This window comes from Sus scrofa, chromosome 8 (genome assembly GCF_054392235.1).
Source record: "Sus scrofa isolate SSC_HxYL_T2T_F1_AM1 chromosome 8, Sscrofa_HxYL_maternal_Yorkshire_Landrace_v2.0, whole genome shotgun sequence".
In the NCBI taxonomy this organism is placed as follows: Eukaryota; Metazoa; Chordata; class Mammalia; order Artiodactyla; family Suidae; genus Sus; species Sus scrofa.
Window position 1 is genome coordinate 27,412,672 of NC_139390.1, and position 26,935 is coordinate 27,439,606.

The 26,935-nt window shown below is 35.1% G+C and overlaps 1 long non-coding RNA gene across 6 annotated transcripts in view; it reads right to left on the reverse strand.

The window, feature by feature from the left end:
* The window catches only part of LOC110262073 (uncharacterized), a 453,546-nt gene that overhangs the window by 200,852 nt on the left and 225,759 nt on the right, over window positions 1–26,935 (reverse strand). The window lies entirely within an intron of this gene.

Consider the following 26,935-nt stretch of genomic DNA (forward strand, 5'->3'; position numbering starts at 1 on the left):
TCACTGTTACCTCCTTAGGATAGAGTTACTCTGAATTACCTCATTAATGATTTAAGTTGGCAGTCATTAAGTGAACATAACTCCAGTGCTAGAATTTAAGTCAAAACTAACTTGAAAGCAATGCCAGCATATGCTGCACAGAGAGACAAGCTTCAGGAAAATGTTGACATCCATACTGTGTGTATTATTTTTCAGTCTGTCTTCATAACTTTGAGGTTCACATTTATTTTTTAAGAAAATTAAGAGAGACTAGGCACCAGATAAGTAGAGTCCCTGAAGAAAAAATAACAAAAACAGTGAAGAAAACAAAAAACAAATATTGAAGGTTCCTATGCTAGATTTTCTTTGAATATAGAATTTATAATAGGCTGTGTGGAGAATCTGATATGTAGCTTGACAGTAATGTTGCTTCTACTGCTTCTAGTAAAGTCAAGAATCCAGCATATTCTAATGGGAAGAAAATGCTGAAGTGAACAATTTTGAGTTCTGCTGCTTGGTCCTCTGATACATGTCCCAGATTCTTGGTGTGAAGTCATTTCTTCTGTCTTTAAGGATTTCAAGTGGTTATCTCTGATCCCAAATTCAGAACTCAATATCACTGTTTTCTTTGTTAATATCAGTGACCTATACAAAGCAAACATTCAAGGGAGAGCATCCTTTGTTTTATTATTCCTTGTATTAGTTTCTTGGGGCTGACCATAACAAAGTACCGCAAATTGGGGGCTAAAATGATAGAAATTTATTGTTTCACAATTCTGAAGGATGGTAGGCTGAAACCAAGATGTCAGTAGGGTGGTTTGCTTCTGAAATCTATAAGGAAAAATCTGGTCCAAGAGTTATCTCCTAACTTTTGGCAGTCTATGATGTTCCTTTGCCTATAGATGGTATTCATTCCTCCTGTGTCTATACATTGTCTTTTCCCTATGCGTATCTATGTCCCTTTTTATAATATAATAATCATAGAATATATACCCGGTTACGTTCGATAAGGGTCTACCCTAATGATGTCATCTGAACTTGATCATCTGTAAAAACCTCTAGGTCCACACAAGTTCATATTCATGTACTGAGGGTTGGATTTCAAGATCTTTGGTGGGAACACAATTCAACCCAAAATCTATCATGGGTTTGGAAAAAGTCCAAACTCCTAAGTACAAGAGAAGGGAGCTTTTATAATCCGCTTTCTGCTTTTTCTGTAGGATTAGCTTTAGCATACTCTACATCTCAATTTATGCTCCAGATTATTGAATAGGTAGCACTATAATTTCCCTGATTATACATCACAGCCTGTGCTAATGTATTCTTTAGGTTTTTTGACTGTTTACAAATTAAAAAAAAAAAATTTCCATATGCCTTCCTAATTTTGATATTTCCAAGTCTCTGTATTCAAATAAACTATTTAATTTAGAATTGGACAAAATAGTCACCTTGGCCAACTTTTGACTTGCCTGGAAACTCTCCTTATCTTTCCCACCAATACATACATAGTCACATGCTATTCTGTATGTTCATTATAGGAGATGTTATTTTGGACATGTTCCTGAACCTCTGTCCTATAAGAAGAGGAATTTTTAGTCAGGAATTTTAGAACATATTTTGATCTAAGCTGTAAGATAGAAAAGGCTCAGGAACTGGTAGCTGCCACAAAATTTTGCTCTACAGAGCAGTGTGGGCAGACTGGTCCATGGGTCTGTTTTCTGCTTGCCCCATGAACTAGCGTGGTTTGTACATGTTAAATTGTTGAAAATTTAAGATAATTGTTGAAAATAAGAACAAAACTATTTCATGTCAAGTAAAAATTATACACAATTAGAATTGCAGTGTCCATAGTAAAGTTTCATTAGAACAGAGCTAAGTTTATTTTTTTCATATATTTTCCATGGTTGGTCTCATGCTGCAGTAGACTTGAGTAGCTGCAACAGAGATTATATGGTCCACAAAGCCTCAAATATTTACTGTTTATCCGTTTACAAAAATGTTTGGTGACCCCTTATATAAAGTAATAAGAAAAACTACAGAGAAAAGCAGGAGAGAAGGAAGAGCTGGTGAAAAGACCCAGTGAGAGAGAGGGAGGACGGACACAAACAAAACATCTACACAGCGAAGGATCTAGAGGCACTGAGTCTAACACTGTCTAATTGGTATCGTTCCTGAGGTTCAGCAATATTTGAATTCCATGTTGAATCTTGAATTCCATGAGAAATACCAAATGAACTATAAAAGCCAAATTTGTTGATTGTAATTAAAAATGTCCCTAAAATATGTTTGTCTTTTGCCTACAAATGTATTTGTAAGCTCCCTGCGATTGAGGCCTAACTCACTAAACATATTATCTCAAATATACATTCTAATAAATAAGCATTAATTGGAGTTCCCATTGTGGCAGAGTGGGTTAAGTATCTAGCATCGTGTCTGGGTGCACAGATTAAATTCCCCACCCAGTGTAGTGGGTTAAGGATCCGTCATTTCCACCATTGTGGCTCAGGTCACAGCTGTGGCTCAGATTCAACCTCTGGCCTGGAAAATTTCATATGCCATAGGTGCAGCCAAAAAAAGAAAACATTAAGCATTCATTGTATGAATAAATACAGAAGCCAATATTTGTTGATAATATTGAACAAAAAGTGGAGACTAGAGGTAGGGGAGCCAGAGAGAATGAGACCCATGCCCTGTCCCTAAAGCACCACTCTCTCTAAAAGGTACTATGAAGTGTTGTAGAGGATCACTTAAATGGCTCCCTAATTAACTAGAGCTTCTCAACAACCAAACGAAAAACACAGGCAGTTGTTATTGTTGACGAAGGGCAAGATTCTTGGCAATTGCATTGGCACTGTAATGAGTCCTGGTGATGACCTTGTTCTTGCTGTGTCTTTAGATGAGGTCTAAGTCTGGCTTAGGCTGCATTTTCTATGACATCTAAGTCATTATTCATCCACCCACTTTCTATATTACACTCTCTGTGGCCCTGAAGATTGTTATAAATATCCTGAATGAGAGAACATATAGTACTGCCATCATCATTACAAGTTTATGAATTTTGAACATAAGGTTGCTGGTACTGATACTTCCTCTTTGGGTGGAAGAACTATGAGTTGACCAAGAGTCAGGTTATCTCTATTGGCAACAAGTGCTTTAGGGGCTTGAAGAGCTTCCCAAACTCACTTACCAAGTCATGGAATTCTGTGGGGCTCATAAACATACCTTCCACCCAGTTGTAAAGTATGACATTATATCATAAAACTCTGCCTACTAATGCCAAGATATTTGAAGCTAGAATAAATAAATGAGGCAAAGCATACGGATAATTACTAGCCACAGCATAACAAAAATCAAGACCCATTGAAAATGGTGGATGCACTTTGTACCATTATCTCATTCTCCTACAGCTTTGCATAGACATTTGGGCATGGGCTTTGCAACAGAGAAGATTAGCTTTTGAAACCCAGATTATGCTCTAGCAGTATAAATTTAGGAAAGTTATACAGCTCCACTCAGCCTTAAATAATAATACTAAAGTCTTAGAATTGATTGTAAATGTATGTAAAACAGCATAGTCCTTGGCACCCAGTAATAACTATACGACAAATACACAAGAGTAAAGAGAGTAAGAACCCTTAGAATTGTTCTTCACAATGTTTCTAAATAGGTCATCACTATATTGCATTATTTAATCAAAATATGACTATAAAAGCCATGATGAAATTAGCATGGCTTTATTTGTGCATGATTATTTGTGTTGGATCCAGCATTCAAAAAAAATCTCAATCGTCAGGTAAAAGTGTGATATTGTAAAATAAGAAATAGAGCAGACTGTGCCTTAAGGAATAGTTTGAGAAATTCAAGATATATAACCCATTGAAGAGAAGTGGATCATATGATAGGTCATTTCAAATAATAGCAAAAAAGTCTCTGCAGGGCCCTTGGCGGTAGGACAAATGAAAGGGAGTCCAAGAAGATGGATTTGGGGTCAAAGTATAATCTTCAGTGTCATCAGTGGATTGAATATATTTCCCAGTAGTTAATGAGATCCCTGACAGTGTGAGTGTAAATAACCACTTGACCAAGCCATGGGAGAAGGGATTCGATCAAACATCAGAGAGCTGATTGGACTATTGGTTTTAACAGTCATTTTGACCCTGCGATTTTATACCTTGATAAAAATCTATATCATTATAAGTCAGTCCCAAATGGACCCATTTTTAGAGATGTAGAGATAGTGATAGAGGCAGAAACTGCCATATACACAGTCATAGACATAGGTCTCTCATTTATGCTATGTGTATGTGCATATGTGTATATGTATATAGGTATATATGTCACGTATATGGTTCTCTTTGATAACCGAGACTATTTGGTAATAATAGTCAGAGGTTCCATCAAAGGACCCCACAAAATCAAATATTTAAATTGAAATCTCTTCTCCAGCAAATTTTGGGGACCTCATGAGGAATTCTGACACATTCCATAATTCAGTCCCACTGACTTCTTGTTAACTCAGTCATTTGTCCCACAGCACAGTGCTATCTCCCCAAAGGTCCAGAGATCATTTTGTCATCTCATACTAGGCTCTTGTCAGTGCTCTTCCTCTTTTGATACTATTTTATTAACATTTGCACCAGACCTCTGCATCCTAAACAAGGTAAAGATAATAATCAACAGTTCGTTTCCGAAATCTGGCTTATTCATATGCTGAGTTTCCTTCAAATGGACCTTGGCACGGCCTGCCCTATTTTCTTTTTAGATTTCGGCATCAGTGTCAGGGAAAGATCTGCTCCCTGAGTTCTCTGGCCTGTTTCTACTTCCAATTCCCTATAAACAACCCTTGAAATATAAACACAAACACACACTGACACTCACACAAGCACAGAAAACACAATTGCACATGGGGGGGGGGAGTTATTTTCTAATTATTCAAGGACAAAGGTAGTTCTAGTAATGACATACCTGGTTTACATTGAAAATCATATTTTAGCAACTTAATCTAGAGTCTCTATATTTCTCTGAACAAATGTGGAACTTTATCCCAGCCTACGGATTTCTCAAAATAAAGAAATTCTGCTGAAAACATGCTCACTTTTAGCGATAGAAAATTTGCAGCAACTTTTAAATGGCTTCTTTGTAACCACCAAAAAATATGAACACCCATCAGATTCAGCTATAAATCTTTGTTATTACTGTTTTTATTTTCATTATAGCCAAAAATGTCATGGAAATTGTAATGAATAAATGAAAATGTAGTTATAACTGTATAAATAAAAATTCAGAACACATGCTGCCTACAAGCTCAATGTCAATGCAAAAAGGCCAATGACTTCTCCCATTAAGTTAAGGTAAAAGTGCATGTGGCACCACATAAATTTCTCAGCATTTTTTCCATAGCCTTTTCCTTTCTGCAGTAGCTTTGTGCCTTATGCTCTTTTCTCCTCATATACCACCTGTCTCCTCTGCTTCATCTCACCTTCTTTCTTTCAACATTTTAAGCTACTATGACAAGAGTTAAAGATCATGGAAGCCATAAAATCTGGCTTGAAACCTTCGCTGATGTTATGTTCTTTGCAGGTCCCTATAAGAAAAAAGTCTTCTAAGCCCTTGTTGAAGAAATCATTGAACGACAACCTTCTTGGATCTTTTACAACCCAGAAAAGCAAAGAATAAACTTTTTTTCCCCTATGAAGCAGCTGAAAAAGTTTAAGTCCAGAAAATGTTCCATCCATTAGACATCATTGCATTAAACTGGGAATGTCTGAAAACAGCTTGTAGTAATAAGCAAAAACAATGTTTTAAGCAAGCAGGTTGTGTTTTTTTTCTTAATAGCTGGAAACGTCTTTCTTTTTTCTACAGCTGCCCCTACGGGATATGGAAGTTCCTGGGCTAGGGGTCAAATTGGAGCTGTAGCTAAAGCTTATGCCACAACCACAGCAACACCAGATCTGAGCCACATATGCAACCTATGCTGCAACTTGCGGCAATGCCAGATCCTTAAATCACTGATCAAGGCCAGGGATTGAACCCGCATCCTCACAAACACTATGTCAGGTTCTTAACCCATTGAGCCACTATGGAGAGTTTTTTAAATTTGTTTTTTTTTTTTTTTAATTTTTATGAAAGTATAGTTGCTTGGCAATGTTGTGCCAAGCAGTTTTTATAAATGCTTTATTATTGTGCTTATGATACACTATTATATCCTTACATCTTGAAACAGCAACAATGAAACCCGGTTAAGCATAAGGAAAGCTAGCTAATCTGAAATGCTACCAATTTTCATATATTCACTAATATATGTCACATTGTAGATTTTAATTTTATATAAAAAAGTGGCCTAATTTAAAAGTCAAGGAATTCATAGAAGATGTGCCATTGTTGGCACCATGTTTTTGTAACAAAAACTGAAAAGAAAATCATAAAATTCACTAAAATATTTAGCTGCATGAGAATAAACAAGAGGTTTAATCAATTATAAATATCTAAATTTGACATGTTACATGTTTACAAATTTAAACATTATATACATATAGAGTATTTAAAAATATTATTTGTTTTCACTTTACATGCTTAATTCATTAAAATGTATCTTTACCCAAATATTACTAGTTTACTAAAGGTGACACTTTCCACTGTGTAAATAAATAATATTTGCTTCTTTTCTTCCTTAATTCAGCTAATGGACTGAACCATTTTCAAATACATAAGTTCAATATCTAAATTATCTTTTAATATTCCTGTTTTTAATTTTTATACATTAAACTAATCAGTAAATATTTATTGAGTGTTAAGCAACCATGTCGAAGTAATCACTTAGACAAATAAGGGCATTCTTGTCATGGATTTTTTTTTATATCTAGTATGGAAGATAATATTGTCTAAATAATACATGTGATACACACTTTAAAAAATACAGAATGTTATGTTGGCAACATATGTGCTATATGAAAAGTCAGAACTTTCCAAAGATATGTTCTCTAAACTGAGACCTAAAGCAGAGGAATAGGTGAGTTACATGGACACAAAGGACAAGATTCCAATTAGATGGTCAAACTAACATAAAGGCATTAAAACCAGAAGTGCATTGAGCTCAAAGACGAAAATATTCTTTTTGACTAGAGTGTGGAGAACCAGTCAAGAAGGGGAAATGTATGAACATAAAGAGAAAGTCAGGAACAAGATTACAAAAGGCCTTGAAGACAGTGTGTGATGAAGACTAATTGTCATTACAAGGCTATCCACCTTTGTTCCATGCAAGCAGAACTCCAGTTCTGTTAAAACATGCATTTCCAGTGATAAATCTTATTTGGAGAAAACTAACCATGAAGTTCCCCTTCGTCTTACCAGTGATTAGAATTAGGCATGATATTAAATCCTGGCCAGTTGGATACAAAAAGAAATCTATTGGGAAGTTGTTATGGACTAAATCCCCTGCCTCAAAATTCACATGTTGCAGTCCTAATTCCCAATATGACTGCATTTGGAGGTAGGACCATTAAGTAAGGGTAGGGCTGTAATCCAGTAGAAAACTGACATTCTTATAAGAAGAGACACCAAGGATGCCTTGCAGGAAGGAAACGTCAGGTGAGGGCATGGCAAGAAGATAACTTTTTGCAAGCCAAGGACGAAGGCTTCAGGAGAAAGTAAATGTGCTGACACCACGACTTCAGTCTTCCAGCCACCAAAACTGTGAAAAATACATTGCCTTTAAGCCACCAATCTGTAGTATTTGGTTATGGTAGTGCTAGCGGTGTAACCCTAGAGTCCAGGAAAAGGATCGCCCTGTTCCTGTATGTCCCTGTTCACATGACATTCTCCTCTAGGTATGTGTTTGTGTCTCTTCTAATCTTCTTATAAGGATGCTAGTTATATTGGGTTAGGGTCCATCCTAAATTCAGTGTGACTTCATCTCACCTTGATTACATCTACAAAGTTTCGCTTCCAAATAAAGTCACATTTACAGGTACCAGGGGTTAAGACTTTAACATAGGTTTTTAGAGGACAGAATTCAACCCATAAGATCTACCTGCAGAGAATAGCAGAGCAGATGAATGGATCACAACCTGGAAGATATCATGGTGACTTTCTGAAATCAGATTTTTTTGTTGATTTCTTCTTTTTTACAGTAATAAACTCCTTATCACTTCAGTTGCATTTAGGTAGGTCAGATTTTATCTTAAGCTAAAAACAGTTGAATAATGTTAAGGCGGAGTTCCCATCATGGCTCAGTGGTTAACGAATTCGACTAGGAACCATGAGGTTGTGGGTTCGATCCCTGGCCTCGCTCAGTGGGTTAAGGATCTGGCATTGCTGTGAGCTGTGGTGTAGGTTGCAGATGCGGCTCGGATCCCTTGGCAGTGGCTGTGGTATAGGCCGGCGGCTACAGCTCCCATTCGACCCCTAGCCTGGGAACCACCATATGTCACGGCTGCGGCCCTAGAAAAGGCAAAAAGACTAATAATAATAATAATAATAATAATGTTAAGGCTATGGAGAATTATTTTAGAGCATTGTGAAATTATCAAGAGTTCAAGCAAAGGAGAGCATAATTAAATATTTATTTTGTAAAAACTGCAAAAATCCATTTGGCTCCTAAGTTCTCTAGAAGTTCTTTCTATAGATCTTCCAATTCATAGTCGCCTCTTATTGAATTCCTGATTACTTCGCTTATACGTGAAATGCCAGTTTTAACAGGACTCCTAACCTTCCCACTTCAATCTATTCAGGATAACAAAATAAGTTTCCTAAATTAATACCTAATAATCCATCCTTCTAATCAGAAGTCTTTCATAGATCCACATTGCCTTAAACTTCTTAGAGCTCTCTTAAATCCTGACCTCAAACTACACTTCCAAAATTAAGCCCCAAAAGAAATGGGCTTTGTGTTAAACTAAAACTCATAGATCATCTGACTGAGCAGTGATTTAAACCTGTGCAATTTGAGAAAACTGTAAGAGGAGTTATTAATAATAATTTGTTAAAATAAATTCATAGCAACCACCACTTAAAACTTAAGGATAAAATACATATCTTGTTAACACTTTCTTTTTTTTTTTGGTCTTTTTTTTTTTTTTTGCTATTTCTTGGGCCGCTCCCATGGCATATGGAGGTTCCCAGGCTAGGGAATCAGAGCTGCAGCCACCGGCCTACGCCAGAGCCACAGCAATGTGGGATCCGAGCCACATCTGCAACCTACAACACAGCTCACAGCAAAGCCGGATCGTTAACCCACTGAGCAAGGGCAGGGACCGAACCCACAACTTCATGGTTCCTAGTCAGATTCGTTAACCACTGCACCATGACGGGAACTCCGTTAACACTTTCTTAAACTGATAAAGAACAGTAAAAAGTAGAAAATGTTTTTTACAATCCATGAATTATTGTTTTTCATACAAAAGTTTTTGCATATCAACAATTTACTAAGAACTCTGGAGTTCCCTGGTGGCTCATTGGGTTAAGGATTTGGTGTTGTCACCACTGTGGCTCTGGTTAGCACTGTGAGGTGGATTTGATCCCTGGTTCAGGAATCTCAGTGTGCTGTCAGCACAGCAAAAATAACAACAACAAACTAAGTTTAATTGCTACCTAACATCATTAACAAAGTTATTGTATTTGAAATCATCTTGTGCAGGCACTATGCTAAACATTTTACACACATTATCATTTTTAAGCCTAACAATAAGTATGTAAGATACGTTATTATCCCCACATTATGAATTAATAAGTTTGGGTTTAGGATGAATGATTAAGTAACTTGCCCATGACCATGCAACTTTAAAAGACCAGAAATGGCATTCAACATTTTTAACCATTGGGTTGAAATCCTATAGTTATTTTCTTCACCAAAATGACCTTCTTTTTCTTAATAAAACCATGTCACTCTTCATGCCTTCAGCTTCCTCAGAGAGTTGAGTGCTTAGGATTCTGGATAGATTATAAAAATTGCAACTGTTACTGCAGGTATGATGCATATGTATGTATATACTGTGGCTTTGGATAAAGAATTTTGTTTTTAATACATTTTAATACTTGATATTCAAATAAATTCAGAAAACATATTTCATCCCAGGAAAGGACAGTAGAGGAAGAACAAGGTGAGATTAACAGAGCGACAATGAGAGAGTTGTTTCTAGTTAATATTTATGAGGTGTCAGTACTGATTACAAAGATATAAGGGATAATACGGTATAGATATGCATGTCCTACCCTAGTTCAGGATGGCATTTAAAGTGTGGTATTTTTCAGTAAGCATTCCAAAATACTGGCATTTCAAGATTTGAATTTGAAAATGAACATTGGAATAATTGAGAAGAGAGTTTGGCCCTTCCTTTTTCAAGTAATCCTCCTTCCATTAACTAACTAATTTATAAAAAATTTTAAAAAGTTGTTCAAAAATAACAGAGGGATTTAATTTCTTTGGCTTAATATAATTTTGAAGAAAGTATATTTTCAAAAGGAGAAACAAACAAACAGGCAAACAATCTAATCTATCTTGACTCAATGCTGTATTGACTTCTGGAGAGGAAATTAAAGTCCTTTTATTTATGCTGTATTGAAGCGACCTGGTCTTCACATAGTGGGTTACATAGGAAAGAAACCTGAAACAGCTGAAGAACTATATTTTCTTCCCAGCCATACACTTGATTATGAAGGGCAATTAACATTGCAGCTTTTTTTGTTTTGTTTTTCTAAGGCAGCAATGTATCAGTTAAAGGCTAGATTGCATCCCTAAATATCAAACCATTGAAAATAATTGCCAACAAGGTAATACAGCAAAAAAAATATTGTAATAAATTCAGAAAAAACTGAAAAAAAAAGGATTCTTCTATGTATACCAATGTGTCTAAAATATGAAGTCAGTATAGGTTTATGATGCCTGAAATGTTTTTTTCCTCTTTCAAATTCTACATTTCCCACATAGATTATCATAGAATGTTGAGTAGAGTTCTCTGTGCTATATAGCAGGTCCTCATTGACCAGTCATTCTATATACCTCATTGTGCATATGCTATAAAGCCTAAAAAGTTTTTCATAGGTTTTACTGAAGTACTCTATAGTAGGAACTTTCTCAATGATCCAGTCATTCACATACCAAATGAGTCACTAATCTGGTACTGTGTAAGCCTGTCTCTCTATATGCATATGGGATAAACATATCAGGTATGAATAAACTAAAGCAATGACCTGGGTTGGCAAAGAGTGATAGGGAATTGGTACTGATGTTTTTATCATGTGGGCATTAACTCCTGGAGTTTCTGCATGCTCTCTCTCTTTGTATATTTTGAAAAACCACATTAATGCCATTAAACCTATAACAATTCAGTAACTATATATATTCAGTAAATACAACCTGTTTAAATGATAAGCATTATGTAAGCCATGTTTAGATATACATGTATATATTATTAGATGTCATTAAAATTGATTAATAGATTTATAAATCATATGTACAAACATCACTTCTTTTTAGGTTTTTAGAGGGTGAAAGTGCTGTTTTGAGCAAGGAAGCAAAGGGAAGTCAGAGGAAAGAAGAACATTCCCTTTGGCTTTCCCATGCCTAATTGGGCCTAAAAGTCAAGATCAAAGAAATATAGCAATTAATGTAGTGCAATGCTTATCAAAATAATCTTAGCTCTATCCATTGTACTTTGCAAGGACTGACTGTTAGATCTTCTTCTCCTGCTGATAAAATCCTAGTTCTTCTTTCAGCAGAAGGAAAGTTGGATTCCCCATTTCCTATCAATCTGTCTCTGTTAACCAACATACATATATCTTTCCCTATGGAATACATTGAGTGTAATTTTTCAGAGTGAGTATGAATTGATGTGACTGATGACAGAAAAGACTAATGACCTACTTGGACAAGAACTGAGCTTTGCTAAGTCTCCTGTTTTCCTGCTTTTGTGTGTTGACTTTAATTTTTTCTTGTGAAAGAACTGTGGGCTCTTGAAAAAGTCACAAGGATCATGTAAACAATCTCCTTGATGACATCAGAGATGAAGAGCTTATTTTCAATGGCTATTTCCTCCTGTCTCAGTAAAAGGAGTGAGAACTTAAACCAGTTGAAATGCTCAGTTTTTCATATCAAGCTAAGTTTTAATATCAAAATATATTGTGATGGTAATGATAGTTGCAGAACAACACAAATTTTCTTAAGGAGACTCAACTGTACACTTAAAATTAAAATGGTAAATTTTACAATAAGTATATTTTACCACAATAAATGTATATATAATGGTGGACAAATTATGCTGACTATTTCCAACTGATCTTTGACCCATAGCACATCTTTGATCTAAGATATAATCAATTGATCATTTGATCAAGTAAATATGACTTTTTGATATTACTTCCTAAGAGGAGAAACACACAATAGGATTTGGAAAGAAAAATTCCAGAATTTAAGATTGATATCTGCTTGACAATTTTTATCTTTCTAAGGAATATCATCTCAAACAGACATTCAGTATAAATTCTACATATACGTGCTGTAAAAAAGAACCACTAACTAGGTGGCTTCAACAATAGAAATTTACTGGAGGCTATAAGTCTGAGATCAACCTGTTGGCAGTAGTTGGTTTTTTTCCTGAGGCTGTGAAGAAGAAGCTTCTCCATGCTTTTCTCCTACATTTAGTGGTTTAATGTCCATTTGTGTCATTTCTTAGTTGCAGATATATCATCTCAATTTATGGTAGGTAGCCTTAGGCAAATACATAAAAATTATATTGTATGTAATTGTATTATATGTATTAACAGTCCAATTATAAGACATAAATTTCTCATACTAGTGAATAAAAAAGTTACATACTGTTTAAAAAAGATGCCCTTTAAATACAGAGACAGTTAGTTCAAAAGGAAAGGTATAGAATGTTGTATCATGCATAGCCTAAGCATAAGTAAACTAGTTTAGCTATATTAATTGCAGGCAAAGTGGAATCAAAGAGTTTTACTAAAAATAAGGAGGGACATTATATAATTAAAAAAGGATTAATTGATCAAGGAAACAAAAATCCTACATGTGCTTGTACATAGTAACAAACCTTCTAAATACTTAAACCAAAACTTACAAATAAACAAGAAATCAAACCCATAGTCAGATCTAGAAATCTCTCAGTCATTGACCTAACAACTAAATGGATAAATTAATAGGGATATTGAGAAGACCTGAAATGATATAATGTATCCACTTGAACTAATTGATGTTTATAAAATACTCTATGAACAGTTGTAGAAAATACATTCTTTCCCAATACACCGGGAACATATGTCATAACAGACCATATCCTGGGCCATAACACATCTCAAAAATTTCAAAACATCGAAATTTTACAGAATATATACCCTCAACCCAAATGAAATTAAATTAAAAATCAATAATTTAAGATATCTCAAAAATCTCCAAATATTTCAAAATAAATCAACACACTGTTTAACCAAATTGTCAAGTAAGAAATCACAAGCCAAAAAAAGTATATTTTGAACTGAACTATAGTAAAATGTCTTTTCCAAATTTTTGAGAGGCTACTAAAACAGTACTTACAGGAAAATATATGACTTAAATGCTGACATTCAAAAAGCAAGAAGGATTAAAATCAATAGTCCAAGTTTCTAATTTATGTGGCTAATTAAGAACAAGGTAAGCAAAAAACTAGCAAAAGAAAATAAAAAGATGAAAGCAAAAATCAATAAATACAAAAGAAACAGTCAAGAATATTAACAAAGTCTGAATTTGGTTTTTGAAATAATTAATAAAATTGATATATCTCTTACAAGTCTGAATATGAAACAAAATACAAATTTATCAATAACAGAATAAAAGAGCTGAGATAACTTTATCAAGTAATCAAAATGGTAATATAATATTATGAACAATACTATGAAACTTTTTCAGCTAATGAATTGAAAAACTAAGATGAAATACACAAATTCTGTAAAAAAAAAAAAAACTGAACTTAGTTATCAAAATAGCTCAATATCTGTTAAAAACCTGAAATTATAATTTAAAGAAAAACTTACCATAAAGAATAATTCAAGCTTAGATGACTTCACCAGTAAATTCTCATTTGTGAATTTTATCATACTTGATAAAATTCGTAAATCTTACACAGTATTTTTGTTCAAAAATAGGGTACAGGAAATACTCTCAACTTCTTTTTCAGAGACCAGATTAACCATGATAATAAAATGAAACAAATACACCATGATAAAAGACAATTACAAGCCAATGACCACATGAACACAGATGAAAAATATTTTAGAAATATTAGCAAACAGTTTCTAGTAACAGGTAGAAAGTAAATAAATCATGGTCATATGGGTTTTTTTCCAGGATGGCAAGATTTATTACTTTAAAATTAAGTAATATAACTACCAACTTAACAGAATAAAGAAGAAAAGTAGTATATGATCATGTCAATGAGTGCAGAAATTTTTTTTTGACAAATTCAACCTTTATCCATGATTAAATAACAAAATCTCATTAAACTAGAGCTGGAAAGGAACTTCTTCACTCTGCTAAAGGCATCTGAAAAACCTACAACTTACATCACACATGATGAAGTATTTAACACTTTCCTACAAAATTAGGTGAAAAGCAAAGATATGTGCATTTTCACATTTCTGCCCAATTCATTCTTTTTGTCACCCTTCCTATCCTCATCCACATTATTTCCATTTGATCCATGATAGCAAATAATGAGTCCTGACCCGGCTGTCATGTTCACATTTGCAAACAAGCTTCTAAATTTATTACCTTTGCTAAGAACTTGAAATGTGGCAAGAGTACATTGTGATTAGAGTTGATCTATGTGGTTCTGAAAGTACCTGTGCTTCCCACTTTAATACAATATTTACCAAATCAGGCATAAATTAGATGACAATCAATAGTCTGTAAAAGTGACAAGTTTTCCTGCAACTATATTAATTAAGTATGAGGCTCCAAGATGAATGGAAAATGTACAGACTAAGAATCTTATGAGTCTCCTCTTAGTCTGAGAACTGATACTAAATTTTGTGAGTCTCTGTTTCTCCACTAGGTAAGTGTCATGAATAAAACTGAACAAGAGACAAATTAAGCTTATAGTACATGGAACTCTACCCAATACTGTGTCTAATCTAAATGGGAAAAGAATCTGAAAAAGAAGGGATATGTATATATGTATAACTGAATCACTCTGTTGTACAGAAGAAATTATCACATTGTAAATCAACTATACTTCACTAAAACTTAAAAAAAATGATGTGTAAGGAAGCAAATTTTAAACTGTATAGTGATTTTTCTCAAATAATTCCAGAAAGGAATCAAGCATCCATTATCTTTTGTCAGTAAAGCAAGGGATAGAAACTAATATTTGTGAAAGATTAGAATGTGTCAGACATTGTACTAGGTATTTTACATTTGTTGCTTTTTTAAATCTGAAAATCCACCGTAAGAGATTGTTTTCATATTTCAAACGAGGAGATGGAGGCTTAGGATAATTAATAATCTACATAATATCATAATATCATTATGAATAGATTCAATGTAGGTATTATATGAGACAGTGCCACTAAAATGATTATAATGTCTACAACATAATAAGCACTCACAAGATATGAACTTTATCATTATTAACATAATAATAATAACAATAAAGAGTCCTTCAAACATAGAAATTAAAAATGCTTGAGAAAAAGAAGCAGCATTGAAAGTTCTATCTTATATTTTAAAAAGTGATTATGTGACTATAAATCCCATGGATTCCATTTCTGCCCCACTGGAAGTGCTGTGCTCTGTCCACTACACCTTGCACATGACTCAAATACCTTTTAGAAACCATTAATATGTGTATGTAATAAGGGGCTCTTACATGCATTTGTCAACTGCATTGATGACTTTTTCATTTTCACAGAAAAGTAATTTGTCAGGGAACAAGGGCAAGTTGCAGACACAATCTTTGGAAAAGTGACACTGAAAGACTCTTAGGAGACATAGAAACTATTGAAATTTCATGAATATTAATAAATACAAAAACAATAAGCTACTCTTAAGAGACAAAGTCAAGACACTCAGCTGTACTGTTCTGCACTCAGCTCCAGAGGCCTTGCTTTCCCAGAAGTAGCTCTAGAATTCTCCAGGGACTGCCTTGTCCCCAAATCAAACATCACAATCAAGCACTGATTAAAGGAGATGCTTGTTTTGTACTCAGAATAAATAAAATGAAATGTAACCCTAGCAATATAAACTTGTCAAAGACAATGTTTTAACTCTTAATCATCAGCATTAATAACAAAAATATTTTCCCAATACACGACTTATGTTAGGCAAAACTGCATTCTTTGAATATGTGAAAAGGATAGAAATTGAAAGATGTTGAAAAGAGCTACTTTCACCCTAGAAATATGATATCCCAAGTGTCAAGAGAAATTGTATTTTTACAGCTTAGTTAAGAATCCCTGGAAATCAAAATTTGGAAGAAATCTTGATAGATCTTTAAGACTTTAGGAAGGGTAGTTGGTACTGCTGCAGTAAAAGTTTAAATTAAGAACCCAATCCAGCGAACAAGGCCCAGGCTCATTTCCAAAAGAATTCAACAAGGAGTTCTGGCAGGCCAATTGAATTTATAAGGTGGTAAATTAAAAAATAATAAAACATTGATCTGTCAGCATAAGCCTGATCGCAAAGTATATGCCCATTATTTTGCAATTAGTGTCTCTTACTGAAACAGTGCTTTCACAGTGATTCAGCCTTTCACTACATTTTCCCAGAGCATTTCTTTCTACCTGTTTTGAAAATTATTGCTGAAACAGTCACTCAATATTAAATCATTCTGTCAATTAGTGATGGTGGGCGCTGACTCTCTTCTGTTCTACACTTAAGCATCCAGATGGTACAAAATGTAACATCTTTTGCAAAGTCATGATGTTTTACATCAACTCAAAGCTTATAGAAAGATAGAGCTTCCTCTCAAAGGTGTGTTTCTGTCAGATTCCATCCTCTAGAAGCAAATCTCAGAGCCCTTTGTTCTGATATCTAAGCTGACTTTGACCATCCTCAGCATTATTAATCAGCCTAGATCTATTGCTGTACTTTCTATCTTAAAACTTGTCCTGTTTTTCCTTGCCAACTGCTTATGGTAGTGATAGTTTTAATATTAAAGAAAGGTAAATTTAAAAGTTAATTATTTTTATCTTTAGCCCTCCTAAATGGTATTTGCATTTCAAAAGATGATTCAAGCTACCAGGATTCCATGGGGAGGGAAGACAGGGAACTGATATCTAAAGATTTGCAGGATGTGCCCTGCCAAAGCCGGGAGGATAAAAATGGTCGGAAGTCCACCACAGCTTCCTATGGAAAGCTGAGTACCCTGGTTCAGAGCAGAGTCAGCCAAAAAGATGAGGACTCTTATTCTTATTCACACAGGCAGTTTGGGGAAAGGGAGCTTTTATTACATTGTTTGATGGTGTGTACAGAAGTGAACTGACATTGTGCAGGTAGCTTGTCATGTTTTGTGTTCCAATAAAAAGAGTTTAAAATCTCCTTCCCAGGAAAACAGTAAATGGCAGAACACCAGTCCTACAGAGAGGAAGCAAGCACAGAATGCTTAAAGATATAGACAGCCTGCGTTATAACACAAGCACAGGCAAGAGCTGCAAAACATACTGGAGAGAATAAGAGTCTCTCAGTGAGACATCAGTCAATAAAGACTCATGCTAAAAACCATGCCAGGCTTTAGGGTTCCTGAGGAAGGGCAGCTCCCTAAATCTGAACCTCTTCACATTCCCCCGAAATCATAGATGGAAGATCAGAGAGCCAGTAAGACCATTCTCAAAAATAACTTGGGGACAGAGACTACTACAAATATAAGTGTATGTGTAAGTCAAGCTATCAATATCCAAATCTTGTGTTATTGCTGTTGTTGATATATTTTCAAAATGTTTGCTATATTAAATGTGACTGCAATGAACCTAGCTAAATAGATTTGTGAATTCTTTGCTGCATTAAACATTTTAAAGCTCAAGAATGCAAACTATAATTCCTTTCACATCAAAACCAGATGTTTGGGAGTTCCCACTGTGGTAAAGTGGAAACAAATCCGACTAGTATCCATGAGCATGTGGGTTTGATCCCTGGCCTCGCTCAGTGGGTCAAGGATCTGGTGCTGCCATGAGCTGTGGTGCAGGTCATAGATGCAGCTTGGATCTGGCATTGCTGTGGCTATGGTATAGGCTGGCGGCTACAGCTTTGATTTGACCCTAGCCTGAAAACTTCTATATGCTGCACTTGCGGCTCTGAAAAAAAAAAAAAAAGTTTGAAGAGAATAGCCAACATATTTTTATAAGGAGCATGTTGGACCAAAGAAGTCAGATTAAAATCTAGACCAGTGGCAATTAATTGAAACTGACCATACACCAAACGAAAGAGAATATCATTTAATTGAGTAATACAACATGGAAACCCTTTCAGTTCTTTATAATTTACATCTGATTTCTCAGAAGCACTTTGGGATGAAGGTGCAGGTTTTATTCATTCTTCTGTCACTAGTTGCTTCCAGATCTTTGTCTAAAAAATAGCAAGTTGAGTCCCTGATATGGCTCAGTGGTAAAAAACCTGACTAGTATCCATGAGGATGCTGGTTCCATCCCTGGCCTCATTCAGTGGGTTCAGAATCTGGCATTGCTGTGAGCTGTGGTATAGGTTGCAGAGGCAGCTTGGATCCCATGTTGCTATGGCTCTGGCATAGGCCAGTGACTACAGCTCCAATTTGATGAGAGTTCCCTAGCCCCGGAACTTCCATATGCCAAGACTACGGACCTAAAAAGACAAAAAAAAAAAAAAAAAAAAAAAAAAAAAAAAAAATAAATTAAATTAAAAAATAGCAAGTGGATGTTGAATAAAAAATAATTGAATGAGTGAATGGATAAGTGAATTAATGTTGAGACGAAGTGAAACCCTCTGGGGCCCTCTTAGTTACAAAAGCTTTTCTGTGTCTCTGGTTTCTTGCTTGTAAAAAAAAAGGCTTTTGGCCTCCTAGATCTTCCTTGAGTTTCACAGTGCAGATTCAAATGAGCTACTAATTAGGTGAGGAGATACTGAAACAAAGGAAAGGCAGTCAAGAAACAACAGTGCAGGGATGGGATAGGGCTCTGGTTCCTCCTCAGTGGATACATATACCAATCTGATACATAAGCTCTGAGTTCTTCTATAGGAACCAAGGCCCTCACCCAGGCAAAGGATGCTGACTTCAGACTGAACACAAGTATGTGGACATCATACTCGTTGGAACCACAAGGCTGTTGACTTAAGATTCCTGGAATACCACACTGTTACCTCACCACCAACCAGAGAAAAGTCACATACCCTGCAGACCTCCCCCCAGTTTTGCCTATAAAACTCTTTCCTGAAACCCACTGAAGACTTCAGGCTTTTTGACTATGAGCGACCCATTCTCCTTGCTTGGCCCTGAAATAAACCTTCCTCTGCCCCAAATTGTGATGTTTTAGTTTGTTTGGTTTACTTGGCCTCACTGTGTAGCAGACACATGAAGTGGGTTTGACAACAATATATCTTTTTGAACAGAAAGGTAATTAGTTTTACAACACCATTTAGATCCTTGCTCATTAGTGGGTAACAAGTTTAAATTTAAGATTAAAATCTAAAATATTCATTTTTAAATTGATAATATTTTATTGCCAGACAGCTCTGTACAATTTACTTCATAATTGGCTGTAAAGAAAAATTTTTAATTCTTGGTTATAATTATTATTATTATTATTATTTGTCTTTTTTTGCTATTTCTTGGGCCGCTCCCGCGGCACATGGAGGTTCCCAGGCTAGGGGTCGAATCAGAGCTGTAGCCGCCAGCCTACGCCAGAGCCACAGCAACGCGGGATCTGAGCCGTGTCTGCAACCTACACCACAGCTCACGACAACGCCGGATCGTTAACCCACTGAGCAAGGCAGGGACCGAACCCGCAACCTCATGGTTCCTAGTCAGATTCGTTAACCACTGCGCCAGGACGGGAACTCCCAGGTTATAATTATTTTTATGCACTTATTTATATACAGAAACACTCATTCCACTTTTCAGAAATCTAGAACAGATTCATAAATTCTAAATTTTTCTAGAAAATAATGATGCATAGTAATCTCAAACTGAAAGTTAGACTACTGTATTTTTTCAGGAACTTTTTTTCTTGCATGCAGAAATCACTTTATGTAACTCTTTGAAAAAGTTTATTTACCCTTGTAAAAATCTTATAATCTAAATAATCATCATTGTTTTCAAATTAAAAATTAATATTACAAACTAAGTTAGAAAAATGCATTTGTAAATTATCTGGCAGTTTCTATTTGTATGAAATTAAAAAGAATACATTGCAAAAGAAAATAAATTCAAAATAAGCAATGTTGTTCTTGACCTACAGTAAATATAACAGAATGATTAAAAATATGAAATACAATTGACTAAAAAGTAAAATGAATCACAAAATGTCTGATATAAAAACTATCAAGATATGTACAGATTACATGGGGAAAAATATAAAAATTCAGTAGAATTAGGAAAAGCTATAATAATTGCCTATAATGAAATACATCTGTTAAATAGCAATTTGTTTTGATTTTAAGAATGATTGCCTTAAGTTTATCTTCAGTGCCCCCAGTGTCACATCATTAAGCATATCTCATGCACAGATATAAAGCTGTAAAAATTCTATAATAATTTTGAATAGTCAAAACAAACCTAAAAATATTTAGGCTATTAAATAATCTGCCTACCCTTTGATTTAAAAAAACCCCATCAAATTGATGATAATGATAGATTAATCTAAGGAAAAATGTTCTCAAGGAGATTGAGCAAATCCCACTTATACCAGTGGTAAAATTAATAGGATAAGTAGGATAAGTCACCCATAGCTAATTCCTCATTTTGCCATTTACTCCTTCCCACAGAAAATTTGATTTACTCTATCCATCTTCACCATTTGCTCCATGGTGCTCATTGTGGGTGGTGGGGATGAAAAAAGAATGGCACATTCTGAACCTGTTCAGAGAAGATCAACATTACCATGTTTGAAAGTTATTTTAAAATATCTTCTACATAGAAGGTGTGATACTAAGTAGGTGTTGGGTAAGCTGCACTCCAGAGTAGTCAGTTCCTAATCAGTAATCATCCTCTGAGGCTGCTCTGCTCTCATTGATCAGAAAGGCCACTTTAGAGTCAGCCTCTACACCTTCAGCTCTTCTTATCTTGGACAATGTCAGAAATGTTGTTAATTAGCAAAATAAGCATTAGAAATGGGTTTTAGTGAGTGAAATTAGTAGCTTATTTATGAGCAGAATGGATGTTTTAAAAGACTCTCCTTGGAGTTCCTGTGGTGGCTCAGCAAAAACGAATCTGACTAGCATTCATGAGGACCCAGGTTTGATCCCTGGCCTCGCTCAGTGAGTTAAGGACCTGGTGTTGCCCTGAGCTGTGGTGTAGGTAGCAGACAAGGCTTGGATCTGGCATTGCTGTGGCTGTGGTGTAGGCCAGTGGCTATAGCTCCAATTGGACCCTTAGCCTGGGAACCTCTATATGCTACAGGTACAGCCCTAAAAAGACAAAAATAATAATAATAATAATAAATAAAAGACACTCCTTCGTGAAATATATATATGAGTATATATACATGTGTATATATGTATATGTGTATACACACGTATATATACTCATATATATATTTCACCAAGGAATGTCTTTCATTTTATTATTATTTTATACACACACACACACACATATACATATATATATATATATTTTTTTTTTTTTTTTTGCCACCCTGAGGCATATAGAATTCCCAGGCCAGGGATCAGACCCAAGCTGCAGTTGAGATGGTCAAGGTATCAAACCTGCATCCCAGTGCTCCAGAGATACTGCCAATCCCATTTTGCCACTGTGGGAACTCCTAAACCTATATATATGCTCTGTTTCATTTATTGGTTATGAAGATTCTTGATTGATTTAGAATCAATCAAATAGTTTTTTAGATGATTAGACAAATGCTTTAATAGGATATTATTACATTTGCCTAGGACAATCCTTTTGTGCAAGATGGATGTAAAGTACCTAAAAAAAAAAGATAAATTTCTTTGATCTCATAGAACAATCTGTGTTACTGTTTAAAGCCTGCTTACTAAGAAGTGTATGTTTGTGTAGTAGAATTTGGTTTAAGACTTTCACCACAATCTATTATTGAACTTTCCAAAGAGTAGCTAACATTCACCTACCACTGATTATAGACTTCTATCATGACAAACTGTCAAATGACAAAACTAAAACAATTTAGCGGTAAGTTCTCTGTTCTTTATCCAAGGCAAAACAATTCTTGGATTAGGGAGTACAGTGCCTCCCAAGCAGTGGCACACTCTCTACAAGGAATTTTGGGCAAAATCGAGTTTTATGGAGTTTCAGAGGAGGCAACATGGAACCGGGGAACAATTGGCTAGGACGTTGGGTATTTTCTTTCTTTTTTTTTTTTTTTAAATGATTTTTATTTTTTCCATTATAGCTGGTTTACAACATTCAGTCAATTTTCTGCTATACAGCAAGGTGACCCAGTCACACATACATATGCACATTCTTTTTCTCACATTATCATGCTCCATCATAAGTGACTAGATATAGTTCCCAATGCTATATAGAAGGATCTCACTGCTTACCCATTCCAAAGGCAATAGTTTGCATCTATTAACCCCAAATTCCTAGTCCATCCCAGTCTCTCCCCTTCCCCCTTGGAAACAACAAGTCTGTTCTCCAAGGACAAGCAGATCCTACTTCCAGGGTAATGTGAGTTTGCTAAAGCTAAGCTGGAGGATTGCGATTGGTGTACCTTAGATTTCATTGACAGGTACTTCCGGTAAGTTCAGGTTGACTTAAGTTTAAGGTTGATTTAGATTTGTGATGAGGACTAGACCTAAATGTCATCCTTCAGTTTGTGAATCCCAAAATACAAACTAACCCTGGTACTTCTTTATCACTCCCAAAGAAACAAAACCCTTTACTAGCTGTCCTTTAACTAAAAACTTTCAACTAGTTCCCAACAATAAGTAATGTACAAACACGCAGCTGTGTCAAGCCTGCTCTTAGTTTTTCCATATTAAATACATATCCAGATAATACAAAAAAAAAAATCACCTTGAAACTGATGTCACAGAAGCAAATGGTCATTTATTCAATATGTAATATTTAGAGTCTGTTTAATGCCATGATCCCACAAATTCCCTCAATTATTATTTAACCCAAAGATAAGAAGCAAATGGACACAATGATAGTGTTATTTGATGACATTTGATTCTTCATTTATTCCACTAGAAACTCTGAGCATTTTCCACCAGAGTGTCATTTATCAAGGAAATGAATTTATGTAAAGGATTTCTTTTTCCCTTAATCATTACATGCATGGCAAAAACAGAAAAGACTAACTATTATGGTATCAGAAGATTTTTCTACCTAAGAACTTGTTGGTTTACTTTCATTTATGAGAGAAAATGTGGTTACTTTAATCCCCAGTATTCAGTCACATTTATAACCCTGTATTTCTTAGTTTATAAGGAACAACTTAATTTGGATACCAACTTAATTTATTCACCTGGAATGTGTAGGAGTAAGGTCAAGAGGAAATTGCCAGGGTGAGAGGCAAGCATTACTTCTCTTGTGAAGTTGCTGGATTTTCTCTTCAAAAGGAACATATAATTATTGTAAAATGAAGAATAATTCAGGAAAGTTTTTTTAAAAATGAGTGATTAGGTAATGCATTTAGGATAACACAGTAAAAGAGGCAATTAAAATCCAGCATTGGCTAAGTAAATACAGATCAGCTAAAGATGCCAAATATATACAAAATATAAGGTAGAAAAAATCAAGTGTATTTTATGTCTGCAAATGAATAAGAGAATGTTGATATATAGAAAACAAATGAGGAAAAACTTATTTAAAACAGTAATTTTACTCTTCATATAACTATAGTAATCACCAATTAAAAAATATCACGTAAAAGGCATTGCTTTACTCTAAATAAAATAATAATGGTTAAACACAGCTTTTACATTTTAAAGTTGAAATTTTTAAAGTTAATGCCACCATGTAGTGAAAGGCCTCTCAAAAGAGCTAAAGTTTTGCACAAAGATAAAAGAATACCCAGAAGAAGTAAATGTATGCATATCAACTGAACTTCACAGCAGTTATCATATGGAATTAAGATAATTATCATGTAAACTCATTAAACATTTCTAATTATTTTGACAAATTCTGGGATTGTTAGATTGATATTAAAAGACTAGGGGATGTAGAGAAATCTTCATAAATAGAAATGATTAATTAAAAGCAGTGAAACAAAAAATGGAAATGACGTGTAAAATGAGAAAATGAGGAAATGTCAGACCATTTAAAGGCAAAAATGGTTCTTAAAAACCACATTTCCACAGTATTATGTATGCATTTAGCATGAAGAAAATGTATGAGAAACAGTAGCACTGCCAAAATAATGCATACATTACCAATGTATGATTGAATATATCTCAATTATCTCATTTAATTTTCACATCAGCACTACAAAACTGTTCATTACAAAATGATTACCACAATGAGCCTAGTTACCATCTGTCTCCATACAAAATTACCATATTATTAATTACATGTCCTAAGCTATGTATTATATCCCAGTGATATTGATTTTGTAACTGGAAGTTTGTACTTCTTAATCTTCAAATATTTCACTCATCCCCACTCCCCCACCATCTTCCCCTCTGGCAACTACTAGTTTGTTCTTTGTATACATGGATTCTGTTTCTGTTTTGTTATTGTTATGTCTATCTATTTGTTTTTTTTTTATTTTTATTTTTGGGTGGGTGGGTGGGTGGGGAGGCTGCACCCACAGCATGCAGAAGTTCCCAGGCCAGGGACTAACCCATGACACCATAGCAATCTGAGCCATAGCAGTGACAATGCTGGATTCTTAACCTACGAAGCCACCAGGGAATTCCTGATTGGTTTTTTAAATTTCACATGTAAGTGAACTCATACAGCATTTGTCTTTTTCTGTCTGAATTATTTCACTTAGCATAATACCCTATAGGTCCATCCATGTTGTTGCAAATGGAAAGATTTCATTCTTTTTTATGGCTGAGTGTTTCCCACTGTGTGTGCCTGTGTGTATATTACATCTTCTTTAAGTATTCGGCTGTTGAATGGGCACTTATCAGCTTCCATATCTTAGCAACTGTAAATACTGCTGCAGTGAACACGGGGGTGCTATGTCTTACTGAATTCGTGTTTTTGATTTTCTCATAAAAATTCATAGAAGTGGAATAGCTGTTTTGGTGGTTAGACATAATGTTTTTTTTTATTATTTTTTAACTTTTTGAGGAACTTCCACACTCTTTCCCATAGTGGCTCTACCAATTTACATTCCCACCAACACTGTTCTAAGTTTCTCTTTCTCCACATCATGGCGAATACTATGGTCAATTAATCTATGACATAGGAAGCAAGAATACACAATGGAGAAAAGACAGTCTCTTCAATAAACGGTGCTGGGAAAACTAGATAGCTACATGTTTAAAAAAATGAAATTAGAATATTCTTTAATACCATATAAAAAATAAACTCAAAATAAATTAAAGATCTATATGTAGGGCCAGATACCATAAAACTCCTAAAGGAAAACATAGGTAGAACACCCTTTGACACAAATTGCAACAATAATTTTTTTGGATCTGTTTCCTGGAGTAACGGAAATAAAACAAAAATAAACAAATGGGACCTAATTAAACTTAAAATCCTTTGTATAGCAAAGGAAACCATAAACAAAATGAAAAGACAACTTATGGACCAGGAGAAATATTTGCAAACAATGCACCCAACAAGGGCTTAATTTCCAGAATATACAAATAGCTTACACAGCTCAATATCACACCACAGTATACTAAGCACTATATGATCACAGCCACAGCCCAATATCATAAAAACAAACAACTGAATCAAAAAATGGATCAAAGACCTAAATAGACATTTCTCCAAAGACCTACAGATGACCAAGAGTCACATGAAAAGATGCTCAGCATTGCTAATTATTAGAGAAATGCAAATCAAAACTACAATGAAATGTGACTACCTCACACTAGTCAGAATGGCATCATCAAAAACTCTATACACAGAAGTTCCCATTGTGGCACAGCTGAAGAATACAGTAACAGAAATTTTAAAATGTGAAGGTTTTTATTTGTATAGGAAGATTGCTTCTTTTCCACACCTTCTCCAACATTTTTTGTTTGTTTGTTTGTCTTTTTAGGGCCACCCCCGTGGCATATAGAAGTTCCCAGGATAGGGGTTCTTCTTTCTATTTTCTAACTCTTTATTAAAATTTTCACTGTGTTCATTTACTTTTTTCCCCTAAGTTCATTGAGAACCTCTATGATTATTACCTTGAACTCTTTATTTGATAGATTGCTTATTTCACTTTGCTAAGTTCTTCTTTTGGGGTTTTGACCTGCTTCTTCATTTGGAGCATATTCCTCTGTCTCTTCATTTCACCTAATGCTCTGTTTATCTCTCTGTATTATGTAGTTCTGTCACATTTTCCAATCTTGAAGTCACATTTTCCAGTCCTGTGGAGTAGATGTCCTGCGAGGCCCAGCAGCCCACTCCTTTCAGATCACCAGAACTATGTGCTCTAGGGTACCCACTGTGTGGGCTGCATGGGCCCCTCTGCTGTGCTAGGGTTCACTGTTGCAGGCATGCTCATAAGCAAGAATGCACCTTGGCCATGTTGGCTGCCAGGTCCTACCACATGCAGTGGCTGCTAGCCCACTAGGGGTGGATGAGGACCTAACATGGCTGGATGCATGTCCCAGCGAGTCCTGAGGCTGGTGCCCACCTCCTGGTGGGCAGTCAGGTCCTAGAAAGCCTGGCTGAATGTTTTATATTACTTTGCT